Genomic DNA, 23,039 nt, shown 5'->3' with positions numbered 1-23,039 from the left:
CAAACCACCTTTATTCGCATTTAAACGTGCTAAAAATGTTAAAGACCATGTGGTGTCGTCATATTTAAAGCCACCGTCCCAACCAGATATTAGATCACAGCTCAATCTACCACCCATAACTGGACATCATAGATGTAGTCACTGCAAAGCTTGTCAATACACCTTATCTGGAGATAATTTTGTGCATCGGGGCAAAACATATGGCCTTGAACAATTTTCAAACTGCAATAGCCAAAATGTAATCTATGCAATCAGATGCCCGTGTAGTTTAATCTATGTAGGACAAACGACCCAAAAAGTGAAGAATAGAATTCTTCAGCACGTAAGTAGAGTAAAATGTAAGACACAGGGAGCTCCCCTTGTAGAACATTACTCCAGACTAGGGCATACCCATGAACAAATTGAGTGGTGGGTAATTGAAAAAATTGTCATACATCAGAGAGGCGGTAACATTTTGGGCTCCCTTAACTATAAGGAATGTCGTTGGATACATGTCCTCGAAACGGTTAATCATGGCCTTAATGAACACGAGGAGACTTATATTCAGATGAGCAAGCTATAAGGATGTAACCTGTATATCTGATATGAGTCTTTCAAATCTAATAGGTGTTGACACTTGAGCCCAGCCTAAATATGAATGTGACCTTATCTGTAATCTAATATCTGATTTGCTTAAGTTGTAGTCAACCTTTCTGAGTATCGTGAAAATCACTATTGTGAATATTTAAATCTTTGTTTCCATGACAATATAGATTTCTCTACAGGATATGCTAAACCATACAGTTATATGTGTGTAAGCATGGACGAATCTGATTGACAACGCCTTTCATTCAGTGATCTATGAGAATCGTTACACATTGTTTTATATATATTCTTTATGTATAGTAAAAGAACATAGGTTGTAAACAGCCGGTTATTTTATCGATACATCTCCGCGCATATTGGTAGAGACTAGAAGTGTGTCACTGAAATTCTATAAATGATCTTCATTTTTCTATGAGCGCTCTGGCAATAACCCGGACGATTGGGATGTCATATGGCTGTAGGATCGGCTAAATGTACAAACGAAAAGTCCATAGCATTGTTTACGAGTAGCCGTTGCCTTGGCAACATATACGAATAAAAACGGCGGGATCTCTCCTCCTCGCGTTCGAACATCCTTGTCCAACGCGTCGATAACTGAGTATTTATACATGCTATTCAGTTTACATATGGCTTTACCATTGTAGGAATGTTTGGAAAATAACCGAGACCATCCAAGTTTTTAACGAGTAATTGTAATGAAGGCATGAGATTCCATGTCACATTTTCGAAAAGCTGACGCAGTGATCACGCTCACGCATATAAACGGCTGATTCCGTTTCTCGCGTTCGAACATTTCTTGTCCGGCACGTTGAGAACTGGAAGCGGAATCTTTGCGCTCCGAGTGAGTAATTATGTATTTTGTTTCAAGGAGGGGACTGATACGATACTTAGCCCGTTTGAGGAGGCACCATAGATATACCCGTAATCCAGCGTTTAAATGTAGATTTCAGTTCCCATTACTTAGTAACTTTTTTAGTCGTTTAGAATCAGGGCCTGATTTTCAAAATAGGTTTTACTTATAATCTGGTTACTAGCTGGACTCTACTGCTAATAACTGGAAGCTAGTTTTCTGCGCTCCGAGTGAGTATTTAAACATGCTGTTTAGTTTACATATGGTACAAACCTTTTTATGAAGGTTTTGATAATAACCGAGACTATCCGGGTTGAACGAGTAGTGTAAATGCAGGCATAATAATCCCTGTCATTTTTTCGAATGGCTGATGCTTAGAACACGTTCACGCACATAAACGGCTGATTCCGTTTCTCGCGTTCGAACATTTCTTGTTCGGTACGTCGAGAACTGTAAGTGGATTTTTTGCGCCCCGAGTGAGTAATGTTTTTTTCGGGAAGGGACTGGTACGATATTTAGTCCGTTTTAGAATGCACCAAGCAAATGAAGCCTTAATATAACGGGAAGTATGTCCTCGTTTAGGATTAACGCTAGGACACTGTAAACGACTTTTTAGTCGTTTTGAATTAGAACTCCACTGGGGTGAAACTTGTGTTTTTACTATCAGGTCCCTACTGATCAAGTGAATAGCGACTTATTCTAGTCCGTTTTCTCCCCATGTTTAGATTTCGGTGATCGTTTTGACGGCACCGTCCCTTGACTTGTGACTGCTCAACGTCCAAGGTATGTAGTTGATGTCAGGCATTCACAATAATTATTGTGAATACTATACTTGGCCATTCAAAATGATTATATATTTTTTATTGGTTGTAGAATATATATCGAACAGACGAGGATTGAAGTCCATTTAATTCATCAGATGTGACACTAGGATTGACTAATTAATCTTTCTAAGGTATGTAGTTGATGCCAGATATTCACAATAATGATTGTGAATACTATACATGGCCACTCAAAATGGTTATTATGCTCTATTTATTGTAGAATTAATATCGAACTGACGAAGAACAAAGTCCAGTGAATTCATCAGATGTGACACTAGTATTGATGAATTAATGTTTCGAACTTTCAGGTGAGCCTGAGTTTCACACGAGCTCTAGGTCCAATACATACCACACACATACAGCCCTTGTGATTATACGTTTTGTCTTTACAGGCTGACATTTAGACTATTGTCCTGAGGAAGACCCGCCATTGATGCGTACAAACTCACACATTAATCTAGGGTCGAAACGTCGACGTTGTTCATCAGATTGGTCCATGCAATTTCATCATTTCAAAAACAGAAGATATATACTGTGGTGTCATATGCAATTCATTTTGGATCAACTTCATTCAAAACACATATTTGTTGAATTTTATGTTTATTCAGTTTAATGTAATGTATGTCAATTGTCATGTCATTATGCACTGTTGGTCATTATATACGTTGTGATTTATATGTTTTTCGGTCAGTCCTGTACAGTATTAATATATATGTGGATTTAAATACAGTTAAAAAGGAAATTGATTTCTCAGTTTTTTCAAATTAATTATCTCTATATGTGTGTGTAGGAAAGTGAAAAATTCAATATTTATTTAAAACATTTAATGTCAATCAAACTGAGCGTATTCCCAACAGAACCAATATTTTTGCTTTATTTGAATATGGTCGAGAGTCATCTGACCACAGTCTTCGCCTGGTTAAAACTTTCCGTGAGGACAGCAGCAGTTCTGGGCAAGCCTCCAGAAACATCCGAATAGCCTTGGAGGACAAAGGAGCCATAATGAATGAACTCTGAGATCGCAATGTTAGTTCCGAGGAAATGTGGATGTCGAAAGATACTTTTTAATTTTTAGTTCCTGTTCTGTCTTTTTATTTTTGTGATTTTTCTGAGCGGAGATTTTCCAAATGTAGCGATGCTACATCCTTTCCTTCTCGCTCTGCTCAGCGGTTCAGCGGATATCTAAAACATTTTATGTTGCTTTCTTTTGTTAAATTTGTTATAAATATGCTAGACTAGAGAGGGTCTGTGTCTTTGCGTTTTGAATTTTGAGGCCACTTCTTCCCAAACCTGCGTTGGTGAGGATCTACGCTGTGAGGGCGGCGACTCGGGAGACTTCTACTGAGAGACCTGTCCTGACCCATTCTGACATTTAGCTAGAATAGGTAATTATGAGAAAAATGATTTATTCTGATTGATTTCCTTTGACTAATTTTAGATAAAATACCATAATTTTAAATACGGTGTTGGTTATTATTTCTTGTCAATTATTGAGTACTCTATTTTGATTATTGTTGTATAGATTGTTTAGATCATGATTCAGGACAGTTACAATAACTAGGTCTTATCGACCTCAGTGTAGATGCAGGGTGTTTAGGAGTTTTCTTTCCACAGGTTCAGTGCTGGTAGAGTATTTGAGCGTATGTTAGTGAAATGGGCCCTAGTGTATGATGAGTGTATGTGCGTGTAACTGTGAAATTACTCTATCCGTGGAAGTAGGGAGAGTTTGTACACCCTGATCTGCAACAATTTCCTGGTAGCAGAGTTAGGATGGTTATTGATGATTGTCTTGATCTGATTAGATTGCTTGTACATTAGCTTATTGATTATTGATTGATGTTGGTATATGTACTAATACTATATGTTGTAGTCGTCATGTTGAGTTATATGTAGTGCTTCTGGAACTTGGGAGCTAGTAGCAGTTCTGTAGTAGGGCAGAGGGAAGTATATACTGCTCTCGGGAAAGACGGGATTTTAGGAAAAAAAACGTGTGACAATTAAAGTTGCGCATCACATTGTCTGGGTTCGGAATCAGTGACATCGTCGTATGTTACTATTAGAATATATTTCTGGTATATAAGGAGTGCGTATGGTAGAGGAAGGTTATCTGTGAAACTCTGGTCTTAAGTCCCAGGGATCCGTAAGGTTCACCGTTAAAGCTTATCGCGGGAGAAGTAATAGGTATTCTCTGAGCTTGTTTGAGGAACTGGGCAGAGGTAAGCTGCTTGGTTGACGTGTGTTATAATTCTGTAGTGGGACAGATTTTTCGCTGTTCTCGGGAAGCAGGATTCTGTGTGTATGTACTATATTTTTCTTGTATGAATGTGCGTGAATGTATAAGCATTTAGTTGATTGTAAGACTCTTTGGACAAGTCCTAGAGGAAACAGTTAATGAATGCATGTTAGAAGGGCAGAGTAGAGGGATGTGCTACTGTGTCAACGGGATTCTTGTGAAATAGATTTTCTTTACTATTCTGTGGTTAGCGAAGCAGACAATGGAGATGTTTATATGTTGTAACTAATAGATTTTGTAGAAATTTGACACGAAGTCTACTGAAGAGTTTTGTAAAGGAGGGGTAGACGAGTGACAGGAGACAGAAGCGACTGCAGCGACTGCTGACGTCAAACAGACCGCGCTCTGATTGGATATTGGATCAGAATAGTGTTCGCGCTGGGATTGGTGCGTTGGTGTGAGCCGCGCAAGGATTGGAAGAGCTATTCTAGTGACGTAGACGCTCCAGGATTGGTGCGTTAGTGTGAGTCGTGCTGTTATTGGTTGAAAAATCGTATTGTGCAGTTGTAATACGGAAGGGATTAGAAAGTTTTAGTAAACGTTAAAATGTATTACCAAGAAGAGAAAAAGAAAAAAACATTGTTCGGAAAAATCAAAAAGTGGTTCGACAAGGATAAAGATGTTAAAACAAGAGAGGGTGAATTGTTACCTCCAGCAAAAACACCTGCATCCTTCATGGCTGCGAGATATGGGTATCATACCTGTATATGGTTGGAGAATTGGGTTAGGTATACCAAGGAAGATGGTGTTCTAGCATTTCCAGAACATGGTTCATTTAATCTGGCCGTGTTGAGAAATTTACGGGAAAAGATGTTATGTCTTGACCCAAAACCAAGGCCGACACAGTTTGAGGCTTTAGTGGAATGGGAAGAGGAAGTGCATGAGCGAGAAAAGCAGAGGTCTGGAGGACACTATAGGTACATGTTTGGGAGGAGACATGATCGTGAAACTCATCATGATCGAATGAAGAGATGGCGAGATGCTAGAATGTCAGAGGGATTATACCCTATGAGAACAGTTGAAGAGGGAGCAGAAAGGGTTCCTGAGGCAGAAGTGAGAAGATATGGAGTTAATGAGTATGAGGATGAGGTCTTGAATGACATGATTGACAAGAGACCACCTCCATATAGACCAGAACCAGACGAGAGTACACCAGTTGTTTCTCCGATAAGAGATACAGTGCGTATCATTGAGACAGAAAATGTGACACCTGAGTTAAGAAGTGGTAATCCTTTCAGGGAGAGAGAGAATCGATGTGGTGACGAGAATACAAGAGAATTAGCCAGGACTACAACAGAGCTGACTGAAAAGATTAGAGAGCTAACAAAGAATCTGGAAGCTGTTACGGTGCCTGTAACCATAGGTCCGGTTATGCCTGTGTTTGACAAACAGAGGACAGGTGAAAATGGTTTGGTGATTCCATATGTTGGGAATAAGATAACAAGTTTAGCTGGTCCCTCAGGAGATTCAGGAAGAAGGACAGAAAGTAGTGATCTGAGACAATCCAGACATGACACATGTAGTGAAGGATTAGAGGTACAGTCTAATTCAAGACTGGATGCTAGTGAAGCTAGTTGTTCAGGGATGCCGATTTTAGAACAGCAGAAGAAAGTGGTTCCAGTGAGAAAAACTACTGAAATAACAGCTGAAGATCTGAATGATTGGATGAAAGTTCTTCAAAAGAGGGATAAAGATTCACAAGCAATTGATGTGGCTAGGTTACGTGTAGAACTTGAAGAGCTTGTTGCAGGGACAGTTCCTACAGAAATTCTTAAAACCCATCATGATGGTGAACTGTTGTTTATGTGTAAAAATATCACCTGGAGAGCAAGAAATACACATGACAGGTTAAGAGCAATAGTAAGAGCATATGTAGCGTGTTATTGGCATTGTTTAATACGATTTTAAAATCACTTGCGGCGTTATTTTAACTTGCACGCATAATTACAACCACTTTCATCTTGGGTTGTATTTTATTTAGTGGACAGCCTATTGTTCATTTCTGTACTGTGAGGGGCTCTGGGGGCCGGATTCTGTCTTAGCTCGGTGTTTCAGCCTACCCGCCCTGGTCCGACTCGGTAGCCAATACCGTTGAGCGGAGGGCGGGCAGACAAGAGCAAGACACGCCCAGTAACCCCGGAACTGTCGAGCGGTTAGCGCTCTAACATCACTCCACACAGGGCTATTTAGGCGGCGAGGAGGTCCAGTCATTTGCGGTAAGGGAGGACAGTGGCATTGTCTCCCGACTCCGCTTGGCGTCAGGTAAACCCTTGTCAGAGCGGAGCATTGAGCATCGAGCAGTCAGCATATGTAGCGTGTTATTGGCATTGTTTAATACGATTTTAAAATCACTTGCGGCGTTATTTTAACTTGCACGCATAATTACAACCACTTTCATCTTGGGTTGTATTTTATTTAGTGGACAGCCTATTGTTCATTTCTGTACTGTGAGGGGCTCTGGGGGCCGGATTCTGTCTTAGCTCGGTGTTTCAGCCTACCCGCCCTGGTCCGACTCGGTAGCCAATACCGTTGAGCGGAGGGCGGGCAGACAAGAGCAAGACACGCCCAGTAACCCCGGAACTGTCGAGCGGTTAGCGCTCTAACATCACTCCACACAGGGCTATTTAGCCCCTCGGAGGTCAAAGCGCGCAGCGGTTGCGCGCAGAGGGGCGCCATTGACGGCGCCGAAGACAAGCCAAAGACCTGCCCGTCTGCGCCCGTCCGCGACTGGACGGGGCCAGGGGCTATGGGGCCAAACAACACTGACCACCCATCTTCGCCGACTCCAAGGATGACCTATTCAGCTCAGGTACTTCATGAGATAGGCGGAAATCAACATCAGTTACAAGAGTGTATGATGGGAAGGTGTCTCCAGTTAGACAGCCCATTTTCTTGCCGCTTTTGTCGAGCTCAGTTTGGCATATTTATTGAGGAGACTTGTCCTAATAAAAGTACCTACTCTGCTAGCGTTAATACGAATGGAAGTAAAACCGTTGTCGGAAGAAAAAACCTACTCTGTAATATTAGGTCTCTTCCCAAACATACGTCAGAAGTGTGGGATTTAATCTCTACTAGTGAGCCGGATTTTTGTTTTCTCACAGAAACTTGGCTCAAACCCCATTCTAATCCAGCGATTACGTTAGCAATTCCCTCAGGCTACAAAATAATTAGGCTGGACCGTCCTAGTAAGGTAGGAGGGGGGATAGCCATTGTACACAAACAAGACATTCATTGTACCATCTTGGCTGAATTGAGCTCCACAGTTATTGAATTATTGGTTTTTAAATTTTATTATTCTCCTAAAAACATTCAGATGGGTGCTTTAGTATATCGCCCCCCAGGACCATGCACTAATTTTTCTAATACGTTAATTGAGGTTCTTGCCCCTCATATTAGCATTGACAGGGACTTGTTAATGGTAGGGGATTTTAACATACGCAGTGATCTGAAAGACTGCAAAGAGGCACAGTCTGTGTTAAATGATCTATCTCTACTTGGGCTAACCCAAAGGAACTTTGGGCCAACGCACCGGGCAGGACACACATTAGACCTGATTCTATCCAAATTCCCTGCAGTCACATGTTCTCCTCCCACTCAAGTAAGTTGGACTGACCATTATATTATTGAATTTTATTCTTCCCACCCTAATAACACTCTGCACAGACCAATTTCTCTTCCTTGTCTTCGCCGGCAGTGGCACAAAGTTAATAAAGAAGTCTTTACCAGTAACTTTATAGAGCCCTCTGTTACTATGTTAGAAAATGTGGAAAGTGCTCTAAAAAAGCTGGAAACGGCTTCTAGAGCAGCCATAGATATAATAGCCCCCATAAAGAGTTTTAAATCTCGGCCTGCTAATAAACAGGAAATCTGGTTCTCCAAAGACCTTAAAACATTAAAACAAGCAGCCAGGAAGCTGGAGAAAATATGGAGGTCCTCCCATTTGGAGAGTGATAGAAAGCACTATTGGGACTCATTATCCAGCTATCATAAAGCAATCCGGAGTGCGAGGAAAATTCATATAACATCTCAAATCACGGCAGCAGGGAATTCTCCCAGGGTCCTTTATCAGGTGCTCAGCTCGTTTGTTAAACCTGTAGCATGTGAAAGCACCGAACTTGCGTCTCAACAGCTCTGTAATGGTATATCATCTTTTTTCTCCAATAAAATTGACACTATTTATGAGAAAATTGTGGAATCTAATAATGCCATGGCCACAGACACAGTTTCTGCCTTTCATAACACAGAATTCGATCATGGCATAAACACTCTGGACACCTTTCCCTCCATTACTTATGAGGATCTATCTGTATTGGTCAAACAGATTAAAAGTGGTAGTCCAGACGATATTATTCCAGCCAGATTAATGCCCACTCTATTTGACACACTATGTCCCACGATCATTAAACTCATTAATCTGTCCCTGAGCGCAGGATCTGTCCCCAAAGAATGGAAACGTGCACTAGTCAGGCCTACCAGGAAAAATACCACCACTGCTTGGACCGAATTATCCAACCTAAGGCCAATTTCACTGTTACCTTTTCTGGGGAAACTTACAGAAAAGTATGTTAATAGACTCCTTTCCAACGTTATCGAAACTGTGGGCGGCCTTGACCATTCTCAATCTGGTTTCAGGCCAAAGCACAGTACAGAGTCTACATTACTGTCTGTTATGGACGACCTGCACATGCTCCAAGATAAAGGCTATTCTGTGATCTTAGTCTTATTAGATCTATCAGCAGCGTTCGACACCGTGTCTCATAACATTCTTATTGACCGGTTGTCGAACGTGGGGGTTAAGAACAAAGCCCTGGCATGGCTGAGAAGTTTCCTTTCTGATCGCACCCAGACTGTCACCATGGGTACGTATCGCTCAGCAGAGGTAAAAGTCTTGAAAGGGGTACCACAGGGCTCTTGTCTAAGCCCAACGCTTTTCAACATCTATGTGGCTCCCCTGGCAAGAGTGATGCGTAAATTTGGCTTCATCCCCGTGTCATATGCTGACGACACGCAGCTCCTCTTCCCTTTTAAGACTCTTACCTCGGAATTGAGGAGCTCTTTCTCTGCAGGCATGGAAGCTGTAGCAAGTTGGATGTCCACCAACTACTTACAGTGTAACATTAGTAAAACGGAGGTCATGCTGTTCGGTGAAGCGAAAATACTCTGGACTCCAGACTGGTGGCCTCCTGGTCTAGGCGTAGCACCTGAGCCCAAACAGATCGTTAAAAACTTGGGGATCCGCCTTGACCAGGATTTGTCACTAAAACAACATACGAATTATGTCGCAGGCGTATGTTTCCATACTATTAGCCTGCTACGTAAAGTCTTTCCATTGCTGCCTGACCAATTCAGGAAGACGCTGGTGCAGGCCCTTGTTATGAGTCGGATCGACTACTGCAACGGTCTCCTGCTCTCTGCAAATGAGGGAGTATTGAATAGACTTCAGGTAATACAAAATACTGCGGCTCGCCTTGTTCTTAATGCCCCTCTAAGAACAGCATCAAAGCCACTTTTAGAAGAACTCCACTGGCTCTCTATCCGCCAAAGGATAAAATTTAAAACTTGCTGCCTCATACACAAGAGCCTAAATAGACAAGGTCCACTATATCTGGAAAAGAAATTTATTCCATATATTCCATCCAGAATGCTCAGATCCAGCAATGGGCATTTACTGGTAGTGCCGCGTGCCAAGAAGGTCAGGCACGGAAGTAAGGCACTATCAGTGTTGGGACCTAAATTGTGGAATTGTCTCCCTGTAGCTATTCGTTCCTGCTCCGAACACTTGATGTTTAGGAAACAACTTAAACCCTTGTTGTTCACAAATGCGATCTAGTGACTTCCGCATGTTCCACTCTTGATAAAGGACTATCCCGTCAGAAGCGCAGAGATACTCCAGCTGGAGTCGATTCTAGCGCTATAAAAACCTGCAAATAAATAAATAAATAAATAAATAGCGAATGAACAGGGAGTTGACATTGATAAGGTGAAAGCTTTGCAGAAGTCTTACAGGATGGATTTCACAGATAAAGACATTGAAAATCTGAATGGTACTGGTAGAACAGGACAGATTAAAGAAATGGTCGCATTGTTGCGAAGATGGGGTGATGTAGAGAAGTGGAAGGATAGGTGGTACAAGAAAAGAGAAGAATCAGGAGATAGAACTTATTCAGCATTTCCTGTGAGAGAAAAGGAGAAACCAGTGGATAATTATCCTATGAGAGAAATACCTGGAGGAGGATATGTACATGTTCCATGGACCAGACAGGATATTTTATCATTTACGAATGATTTCCCTCGATTGAGAGAAAAGCCAGTTGAGTGGTATAGGCAGGTAGACAGGTTTGTGAAATTGTCAAAAGTGCTGTGGATTGACCTGAATAGTCTGTTTGATATAATTGTGTCAGCAGACTTGTGGACTGAGTGTAAAATAGTTGTGAGTTGGCCTACTGAGGAATATCCAAGAGATCAGAGAACAGGAGCACCAGATCCAGAGGTAATGAGAAAGTATGAACAGGTGATGGTATACCTGAAGAGTAAGGTACCTCCAAAAGAGACAGACTGGGTTAAAATAGATCGAACACAACAGGAAGCAAAAGAATCAGTTCATGCTTTTTACGAGAGGCTGATACTGGCGTTTAAACAATTTAGTGGAGATGAACACCTGGGTGACAAAGATTTGAGTCATTTTGTATACAGATTTGTATATGGCCTGAGACCTGAGATTAGTGAGAGAATTCGTGAGCACACAGTGGACTGGCAGAGTAAGAAAATAGATGAGATTCTGAGACATGCAAAATACTTCAGTGATGAAATTGAAGCAAAACAGAGAAAGCTGAAAGAAAAAGCAATGTGGGCACAAGTGAAGGTTGCGGAAAGACAGGAAGCACAGTTAGTGGAACAGGCGAATAATGCAGGAAATAATACAGGGAATAGACCTAGGTATGCGGGGAAAGGAAAGGGGAATCTTGAGGAAGCCAAAAAGAAGTTCCCATGTCACAACTGTGGCCAACTGGGACATTGGAGATCTGAGTGTACCAATCCACCATTAGTGAATAATGAAGGAAAACCCTTAAATCAACAGGTGCAGAAAGAGGGAAATAATCAACAGCAGCAACAACAGAAAGTTGTGAGACAGCAGAGTCAAGAGCCAAAACCGCCCTTGCCGCAGAATAGAGGGTCACAAAAGTACAATCAGGATTCAGGATTCTACAATGATGAGCAGGTAAACAAACCAAGGCGTTCTAACCAGGTACAACAGTACTTGTTAAAGAATGAAGGGAGTGAGTCTGAAGGGGATTATTGACGGTGCCGAAGAGAGGAGGAAGAGTGCAAACTTGGTGCAACTCTAGAGATAGACCAGGCAGGACCATTTGTAGATGGGAAAATAAATGAAGAAAGTGTTACTTTTTTAGTAGACACAGGTGCGACAAGATCAACTGTCAGGTCAACAGATATTAGAAATCGTCCTCTCTCGGATGAAGCAATCCAAGTAGTTGGTGTAGCCAATACACAAATCAGGACACGTCTTACTGAACCAGTAAGAGTACAAATAGGGAAATTTTCAGACATGCACAGATTTATTGTCTGTGACACAAGTCAAGTGAACCTGTTAGGTAGGGATCTATTGTGTAAGATGAACTGTACAATTTTCTGTACACCGGATGGAATAGCTTTTGAGACACCAGATGAGGATGTTTTGTACCGAATGACTCTAGGAAATAGAGAGAGTGAAATGGTTGGTGCATTTGCTGTGTTTGATCCGGAGGATTTGCCTCGAGAGCTGAGGGATACAGTGAAAAGGACAGTTTGGGATTTTACTGGAGAGGATGTGGGATTGATGAATAATGTAGATCCTGTGAAAATTTCAGTGAAAGAGGGAATTACTTATCCTAACATTCCTCAGTATAAAATGACACCAGAAATAATTGAAGGAATAACTCCTATAATTGAGAAAATGATTCAGCAGGGAGTTCTGAGAGAACTACTGAGTAGCCCGTGTAATTCACCGATAATGGGGCTAAAGAAGCCTAATGGGAAGTTCAGGATTGTACAGGATTTGAGAAAAGTTAACCAAATTGTGGTGGCATGTTGTCCTATTGTGCCAAATCCATCAGTGATTTTGTATCAGATTCCACATGATGCTGAGTGGTACACAGTGATTGATTTGTGTCATGCTTTCTTTTCAATTCCATTGTATCATGACAGCCAGCCGATTTTTGCATTTAGATTTGGCCAGCGTATTTTAGCATGGTGTCGTATCCCACAGGGGTATACAGAGAGTCCTTCGATATTCAATCAGTTATTGAAAAAATCATTGGAGAGCTTGATCATGCCCGAAAACTCAGTACTAGTGCAGTATATTGATGACCTACTTGTGGCATCAAAGACACGTGAAGCTTGTGAAGTAGATACTATAGCTTTACTGAATCATCTGGCAGATGGAGGGTTAAAAGTATCTCCAGCCAAATTGCAATTCTGTAAGAAAGAGGTGCATTATCTTGGACACAATATTGAAAAAGGTCTGAGAAAGGTGACTGATGACAGGATCAAAATCATCAGGGGAATGAAGGCCCCAAAGACCCAGAGGGAAGTGAGAATGTTCCTGGGTATGGTGGGTTATTGTCGTCAGTGGATAATTAATTTTTCTCTGATAGCAAAGCCACTGATTAAGCTGACAAAAAGTGAGATGACAGACCCATTGGAACTAGATGGAGAACAAATGGCAGCATTTGAGGAGCTGAAAAGCAGAATGTGTGAAGCCCCTGCTTTGGGTATGCCAGACTATGAAAAGGAGTTTGAGTTGTATTGCAGTGAGAGAAATGGATGTGCACTTTCAGTGTTAATTCAGAAGCACGGACAGCTGAGGAGGCCTATTGCGTACTTCTCATCGACACTTGACCCTGTAGCTGTGGGTTTACCAGGTTGTTTGAAATCTGTGGCTGCAACATGTAGAAGCCTGGAACAGAGTGAGGGAATCATAATGGGATATCCTGTAAGGGTATTCGTACCTCATAATGTGGCAATTCTTTTGACAAGAAGCAGAACCCAGTACATGTCACATAGTCGGCTGACTAAATATGAGAAAGTCATTCTGGGAGCATCAAATGTGACTCTTGAGAGATGTGTGAATGTGAATCCAGCGACATTGTTGCCGGATATTGAAAATGTGGGTGTGAAGACAGAAGATGATCACAATTGTTTGGATGTGCTTGATTACTGTACAAAACCGAGACCAGACATAAGGGATCTTCCCTTGCATGAGAGTGATCATGTGTTGTTTGTGGATGGATCATGTCTGAGGAATGATGAGGGTGTGCTGTGTGCAGCATATGCAGTGTGCAAGGTTTCAGAGGTTATGGAAGCATCACCATTGAAAGGAGTGAAATCAGCACAAGTTGCTGAATTGGTGGCATTGACAAAAGCTTGTGAAATTGGGAAAGATTTGAGAACGACTGTGATGACTGATAGTCAGTATGGATTTGGAGTTGTGCATGATTTTGGCCAGCTTTGGCTGCAGAGAGGTTTCTTGACGTCGAGTGGGACTCCAATAAAGAATGCTGAAGTGATTGGAAAATTACTTGAGGCGATACAGTTGCCTAAAGAGTTAGCAGTTGTGAAATGTGCTGCTCATGGACAAGGAGATGATTTTGTGACAGTTGGCAATAGATACGCAAATGACATTGCCCAATATTGTGCAAAAAATGACCAGTCAATTAATCGGGAACGAGAAGGTGAAATGTCTTTTTGTTCTGTGATGTTTACTAATGTCTTAGAGACGTGGGATGAAGTGAAACAGTTGCAGGATGAGGCAGGAAAGGAAGAAAAGAAAGACTGGATCAAGGCAGGTTGTGCCCCAAGAGAAACAGACCATGTTTGGGTCTATAGAGATGGCAGACCAGTAATGCCGAACTCCATACTGTCGACAATGGCAAGGATGTATCATGGCCAGGGACATTTGGGAAGGGATGCGATGATCAGGTCTTTTAAACAAACCTGGTACAATGCAAAGTTCAGGACAATTGCAGAGAGCATCTGTCAAAGATGTTTGATTTGCCAGCAATTTAACACTGGGAAAAAGACAGTGGTGAGTCTGGGAACAATAGGCAGAGAAGGAGGTCCTTTTACAAGAATGCAGATTGATTTCATTGAAATGCCCCAAGTGAACAGACTGAGGTATGTTCTAGTGGTAGTCTGTTTGTTTTCAAGATGGGTGGAGGCCTATCCGACTAGGAGAAATGATGGAGTAACAGTGGCAAAGTTACTGTTAAGAGAGTTGATTCCTAGGTACGGATTTCCAGTAACGATTGAGTATGATAGAGGTGGACACTTCTATAATGAACTCATGAGTTTGATTTGTGAAGCATTGAGCATACAGCAGAAGCTACATTGTGCATACAGACCAGAGGCTTCTGGTGTTGTTGAGCAGATAAACGGCACAATCAAGAACAGGATTGGTAAGATGTGTTTAGCCACTGGTATGAAATGGCCCGATGTCTTGCCTCTAGTGCTAATGACTATTAGATCTACTCCAGATAGAACTACTGTTTTAAGTCCGCACGAAATCATAATGGGACGTGCAATGCGACATGCATATGTACCTGTCAATAAATTGATGACAATAACTGATGACATGATTTTGGATTACTGTAAAGGCCTGGCTGACGCAGTTCATTCTGTGTTTCACCAGGTTGGAGAAGAAGCTACCACACTTGAGAAGAAGCAAGCTCATGATCTGAGTCCAGGGGACTGGGTGAGGATTAAGGTGCACAGAAGAAGAAATTGCTTGGTTCCAAGGTGGGGAAGGCCGAGACAAGTCATTCTAACTACGACAACTGCGGTAAAGTGTGCTGGTGTGAAAAACTGGGTACATGCGAGTCATACTCTGAGAGTTCCAAACCCAAAGGATGGGACTGGTAAGGAGTACTTTGAAGAGTCAGATTCCAGTGATGATGAAGATACAGAACCAGTGAGAAAAGAAGCAGAAAAGGCTTCAAGAGAACCATTGAGAGTCTCAGAAAGGAGATCAGATTCTGTAAGAGAGCCTGAAGTTCAGAAAAGCAGTGAAGGAAAAAGAAGAGAAAAGAGCAATTCCACAGAGACTACTCCTGAATCAGAAGAGGAGGAGATCGAAGAACCACTTGAGATTGTACCTGAAGAAGCAGGGTTAGAAGAAGATAGAGAGGGACAGATTGCGGAAGACCCCCGAGGAGGTGTAGGGAACAATCTTGACCAGCTAGGTGAAGGGACAAGTAGACAGCAAGAAGATTGCGTGTCGGAGACCCGAGGAGGGACAGAAGTAGGGAAGTCTCAAACGGTGGTGAAAAAGACTGTGGAGCAAAAGAAAACTGCTGAAGAACAAGAGGCATTTGAAACAGAATCGGATGAAAGTGAGAATGAGAAATCAGAGGGTCGAGTTCTGAGAAAGAGAACTTGGATTGGAGAGAGAAATAATACAGAAACAAGACCAAAAAAGGTTATAAGAGGAGATCTTTGGCCTAACAACAGAATAAAGAGGCTGAGATATAGAGTGATAAGAGCAAGTACCTCGAAAGCTGAACAAGTGAATGAGGTGTCGAGTCAGAATCCAGCAAGAGGTGAAAAGAGAGAAGTGTCAAAAGAACCAGAAGAGATCAAAAGGATAAGAAAACCTAACCAGAAGTATAGGTCGCCGGAATGGACGTACGTGGCACTGTCTGAAGGTGAAGAGGCAGAAAGTCAAGGAAATCCAGAGGAGACCGTACGAGAAGTGGTTGAGGAAGATACTGGTGAAATCGTGAAAGTAATCTTGACTGACATTGATGAAAAGTTGGATACTGAGGATATTGTTGAAGATCTAATACAATTTGATGTTGAAGAAAATGAAGTAAAGAGTGATGAGTATCCGAATTGAGTGAACAGAAGAAATCACTTGGAGAAAGTGAAGAGAAGAATAAACTGAAATTAATTGTTTGAAGTAATCCAGAATTTTAGAAACTCAAGAAGTGGAGTAGTAGAGGCTAAGTCAAAAGACACGGTCAAAGTAGTAAAATGGCTAACATAGAGAATAACCAAAGTAGATGTGCCTTCTTAAGAAGATGGTGTAAAATGTGCTGCTGCTGTACTGGATTATTAATGCTACTATGGGGTGTTTTAGCTTTGTTAGTTACTTTTAAAGTTACAATAGGTACATTTGAGATGCATACAGAGAATGTGACCAATCCAGAGAAGAGTTCACAAAAAGTAGGTCCGACTAGAATTAGTAATACTTACATACATAAAGATAGGTCAATTAATGATTTTTCTAGTAATGTTTTTTCACAGCTGTTGTACGAATATGTGAAGACAATGGAAGTTAGGGATTGCTACGTTTGTATGCAATTACCTGCATCCGTTTCAGAGGGTGTTACTTATCACCATTTACCAGCTACGTATGGAATTTCTTGTAGTGTATTAAGTAGTGTTTTTTATTTGTTAGGGAAAATAGATTATGAGGTGTCTAACAAAGATAGTATTTTTGGGCACTTGCCAATGAACAAAAAGCTGAATCCAGTTAAAGAAGCTAACATTTTTGGTGAGATTTTTATTGAAAAAGAAGAATTAACATTAGATTACATTTTTAAGAATAATTTAACTTGCAGTCTGAAAGAAGAGGAGAAAGCTTTCCTAAATATGGTGGAGGAAAGGAGATTGAGCATGCATGAGAAAGCAGGGAAATATAAAGTGAGTGAGACAATTTGGGACAAGGAGATGGGAAAAGAATTGAGAAATGGGGCTAGTCCAACTTTAGCTCTAGATGCACCACAGAAGGGTAAGCTGTGCATTACAAGAAGGAAATCCCAATATGATACATATTTTGTTGGGACTAGTGAGTGTCATGATACATACTTCATTGCAACAGGATGGGGTTTCAGAGGTGGAGAAGATACAATTTTTCCAGGAGTGTATTATGTTTGTGGGAACAAGGCTTATTACAGGTTGCCTGACCATTGGTATGGCACGTGTTATGTGGGCCTGGTCTTTCCAAAGATCTTTCATATAGATAGAATAGAAGATGTAGAACATATTAATTTACTAATGCGTTTCAAGAGAGAAACTTGGTCTGAAATAGTGGGTGACATTTTTGGAGCTTTAATTCCAGCAGTGGGAATTTCTTTGAATGCTTATGGAATTCGGAAACTGTCAACAGTGGTGGATCGCTTATCGACAAATACCGCTGGAGGGTTTCTTTTGGTGAATACGGAATTGATTGCCGTACGTGCCATGTCTATGCAAAATCGACTTGCCCTTGATATTTTATTAGCTAAGGAGGGTGGAGTTTGTGGAATGCTGAAAGTTCAACATTGTTGCACTTACATTCCAGATGAAAGCAAAGACCTGAAGGTCTATATTAAAAATATTACTGATTTACATGAAGAATTAGTACCACTTGAAGCTGAAAGTATCTGGACTAAATTAGCCAATAAGGTGATAGCTGTTAAAAGTTTTATTGCAAAAATAGGTAGTACTATTATAGGTAAGATATTGTTTCCTTTAACTTGTATAATTGTTGCTTTATTGATACTTAAATTGGTGTGTTTGTGTTGTAAAAACAGGGGAGGGAAAAAGAAATTAATTAAAAGAAATAATGACAAGAGAAATAAAAGGTTGAAAAGAGAACCACAAGAAATTGAATTAGAAGAATTGAGGGAGAGTGTTTACTTGGAAACAAAGAGGGATGATGAAAGAGTGTCTGGTGTGTTGTGTTGTGTAAGGAGAAAAAGACATTTCCAATTTCTCCTAAAATGGGACTTTTTTTTTGGGTTGTTTATTTGGTGATAATATCACCAAAGGGGGGATTGCTGGAGCAGAGTTTTCTGATGAAAATCTATTGGGTTTTAAGCTCTGGTTTGTCTATTTGTCATAATTAAAATGATTAATTATTAATTACTAATTATTTGTTTTGTGTAGATGTTTTAAACTTACCAACACGTACTAATGAGAAGAAAAACGACACGTGGGAATGCTTTTGTTTGCTTATTAATAATGTGCATGTTTTATTAAATAAACGTTGCTGAGTGCTGTTTATTTTAAAGCACAAAACGCTTTTGAATTAATGCTTTTCTGTGTTGCAAAGGCTAGATAATTACATACACATAAGGGTATTAGTGGGGTTAACACTGTTTAATCACTATGCTGTGGTAACGTTGTTTTTGTCTCTTTTAATTAAGATGGTCTGTTTTGGCCTAGAATAAAATGGCCGCCGTTTGCAGCCTGGCCTCGAGTGAGAGATTTGTGATGAGAAGGCCTTGCTGAATATGGTCGAGAGTCATCTGACCACAGTCTTCGCCTGGTTAAAATTTTCTGTGAGGACAGCAGCAGTTCTGGGCAAGCCTCCAGAAACATCCGAATCGCCTTGGAGGACAAAGGAGCCATAATGAATGAACTCTGAGATCGCAATGTTAGTTCCGAGGAAATGTGGATGTCGAAAGATACTTTTTAATTTTTAGTTCCTGTTCTGTCTTTTTATTTTTGTGATTTTTCTGAGCGGAGATTTTCCAAATGTAGCGATGCTACATCCTTTCCTTCTCGCTCTGCTCAGCGGTTCAGCGGATATCTAAAACATTTTATGTTGCTTTCTTTTGTTAAATTTGTTATAAATATGCTAGACTAGAGAGGGTCTGTGTCTTTGCGTTTTGAATTTTGAGGCCACTTCTTCCCAAACCTGCGTTGGTGAGGATCTACGCTGTGAGGGCGGCGACTCGGGAGACTTCTACTGAGAGACCTGTCCTGACCCATTCTGACATTTAGCTAGAATAGGTAATTATGAGAAAAACGATTTATTCTGATTGATTTCCTTTGACTAATTTTAGATAAAATACCATAATTTTAAATACGGTGTTGGTTATTATTTCTTGTCAATTATTGAGTACTCTATTTTGATTATTGTTGTATAGATTGTTTAGATCATGATTCAGGACAGTTACAATAACTAGGTCTTATCGACCTCAGTGTAGATGCAGGGTGTTTAGGAGTTTTCTTTCCACAGGTTCAGTGCTGGTAGAGTATTTGAGCGTATGTTAGTGAAATGGGCCCTAGTGTATGATGAGTGTATGTGTGTGTAACTGTGAAATTACTCTATCCGTGGAAGTAGGGAGATTTTGTACACCCTGATCTGCAACAAGAGCACATGCCTCTCATTTGTATTCTTGGACTTTATGGTCTGTACTCTGATGTAAAAATTGTGTTTGTGCCTCAGCATGTAAAAATTGTTCATAGTTTTCATGTTTGGGTCTCGGCTAGACAACCACTGGCTTCCCATTTGCTCGCTTCATCATCTGTCGCATATTCTTTGTCACCTCTTGTCCCTGGCACTTATGGTCATGCCTCTTCTTGTGTTTAGCCATTTTCCCAGAGCATGGACCAAGTTCTTATATTCACTGCTCCCTTTTTTATGACCATTTTAGGACCTACTTTTTTGCTTTTTCAGTACTCTACACTGTGCTTGTGCTTTTACCAGCTATGTCTCCTCCCACTCTCATGCCCTGTCTACAGATCACCCCCTCCCCATCACTGCTTTTCCCTTTATTGCTGCTTTCTGTTTACCGCACCTCCTCCCTGCCATCTTTGCTTGATCCATCTTACCTCCAGGTGCTTGCGATGTCCACAAATAACCCCCTCCCCGACCACGCCACTGTTTTAAATCCTCATTGTAGTCTGTTTTGTTCTAGTGAGTGGTGGTGTTCTGCCTTTTAATGTCCTGCACAGCTGGTGTGCTGATTGGAGGATGTGTGCACAGCCAATATTACTTGGCACACTTGTAGTCTCTGTTTACTTTCCACGCTTACAGGTGCTTGGTGTGTGTGCATGTTTACACCATATGCGGTCATTCAGTAATGCTGTTTACTTATAGCTGGAAAATCAGACTTCAAGAGAATCAGGTATGCGTTATCACAGGGCATGTCAGACCTTAAAAAGAACCTGTGTCTTCTGCTTAAATTGCATAGCCACATTTCTCCTGTGCGCAATGATTGAACTGTTCGTGTCTCACTTTATTGCTTCTCAATTCATTGGGTGGGACTCTATTTCTTCAAATGTCTCCTGTCAGTACACTTTCTTACTTTTTCCGCTTTCAACGGTGAAGTGTTTCCATGCACCATTGTTGCTTAACTTGAATTCCCTTCAAATGAGCCAGGCTTAATCTTGATGTCATCAGGGTCCGCCTGCCCGTCAGTGCCCATGTAGTTTTTTTAATGTGGGTGCCAAAGCGATGTATTTCCTCATGTTCACTACTGTAAACCAGCCTAACACTGTGATTCTTTCTGGGTCTTTTTGTGCAGTTTTATATAGCGCCAACACCACCTGAAGGCAGTGGATTGCTTTACATTAGCACTAGTTTATTTACACAAGGACACATTCATTTTTGTAGGTAGGGGGAGATTAAGTGATTTGCCCAGATTCAAGGATGTTAAGCCAACTCTGAAACTCAAACCTGGTTTCCCAACTCCATAATTGGCAGTTGTGGTCCTTACGTCAAATTCTATTATAGGAGGACGCCACATCATCTCCCTAGCCTCAGCCTCAGTTCCACGTTTTGTTATTACAGCAAAATCACTTAATATCCCCCTGCCAGCTCAAATTTGCTGTTGGTTACCTGTCTACCTCCTGCCCGTTGCTGCTTGCCCTGCTGAAATCTGTTGCACAGATCCCTTGCTCCTCCTACTCTGCCTTTCACATTTTTTTCTGCAATGTTATATAGTACCAACACCACCCGAAGGTATTGGAGCACTTTACATTGACATCAATTACTTTTCAAGAGGACACCATAAACTTAGGTGAATCACCTAATCTCTCTGTGGCAGCCCACATTTGCTATTGGTTGCCAGTCAACCTCTCTCCCGTTTCTACTTGCCCATGCTGAACTCATGTTGCACAGATCTCCTCCACCCCTGACTCTGTTTTTCACGTTTGGTTTTTGTGCACTTTTATGTAGCGGCAACACCACCGGAAGGTATTGGAGTGCTTTAAATTAGCACCAGTTATTTTTTTTGTGCAGTTTTATATAGCGCGAAAACCACCCGAAGGTAATGGAGCACTTTAGATTAGGACCAGTTACTTTACACAAGGACACATTCCTTTTTGTAGGCACAGTGAGGTTGTGATTTGCCCAAAATCAAGGATGTTAATCCGATGCCAAAACTTGAAGCCGTTTTACCAGCTCCATAGTCAGTAGCTCTAGCCCTTATGCCACATTCTCTTATGAAAGGACGCCATATCATCACCCTAGCCTCGGGCCTTAGTTCCACATTTTGTGATTACTGATAAATCACTTAATTTCATGCGTTGTCTCAAAGAGACATGTTGTGTTCTATCTGTTTGCTTACAGGCCACCCATCTCCTACCATTGGTAAACTTCAGCATCCCTCTCATTTTCTTTGATGCCATTCATCATGGCTGCGGGCGTCATACCCTCTTCATGTTTTTGGCACTCCCATAGAGCATGGACCAAGTACATGTATCCTTACACTGCTCCCTGTTTGCACAGCTATTTTTCTTTGTTTTCAAGCACTCCACAGGATTACTTGTGTTTTGAGGCCACCTCCCTTGTACACATACACACATACCACTAAAATGCATGCGATTGTGGATAAACAAATGCATTTCTTAAAAAGTAGGTAAAACACGGACATCACTTGCTATTTTTTTTTGCACAATCCGATGGAATTGGCGCGCTTGTCCCATCCTCCGTCTTGCCATAGCGCAAACAGGAGCCAATGGTATTAGTGCTCTTAAAGTGCTCACCACTGATATCCCACAATGACACATTAATTTTTGTTGCTTATCCTGCAGAACCCACCCCTCTAAGCAGGGTAAGGAAGCTACAAGCTACACATATAAGATAACCCCTGCACACCCCCTTGGGAGCTTAAAAGAGCAGTTAGGCTTATCCCAGAGGCAATGTGTAAAGTGTTTGCGCTAAACACACACACACACACACACAAACCAGTGACACACTCGGCACACCACAAAAAGAGACTCCCACAAGGTTATATAAAAATATCTTTTGTATTATACATAAAACACATTAGGCCACAATCAAAGAAATCACTTTTCGCTAGGCAATTGTAATTACAATACATAGATCATAAATCAATTTGCCAACTAGGCAATTGTCATAACATCACATGTAGTGCAGTAAAGTAAATACTCATAAGTTGTACATTTCATAAAAATGTGAAAACCACATAACTGTGCACCATCAAATACGTATCTTGCATTTCCTGAAAAGGGGACTGGTTATTCTATCATTGCCAGGGGTAAAACAACATACCTCATAACATTAGGGCCTCAAATGCAGTTTGTGAGAATAACAGTACTGGTTAGCCTTGCTGGAGCAGAGTTTTCTGTTGAAAATCTATTGTTTTTTTTTTTAAGCTCTGGTTTGTCTATTTGTCGATAATTAAAAATATTAATTTATAATTATTAATTATTTGTTTTGTGTAAATGTTCTGATTAACCAATACGAATTAACAAA

Source organism: Triturus cristatus, chromosome 7 (genome assembly GCF_964204655.1).
Source record: "Triturus cristatus chromosome 7, aTriCri1.1, whole genome shotgun sequence".
Lineage (NCBI taxonomy): Eukaryota > Metazoa > Chordata > Amphibia > Caudata > Salamandridae > Triturus > Triturus cristatus.
The sequence above is the reverse complement of the archived record's forward strand: the minus strand, read 5'-3'. Positions refer to the sequence as shown.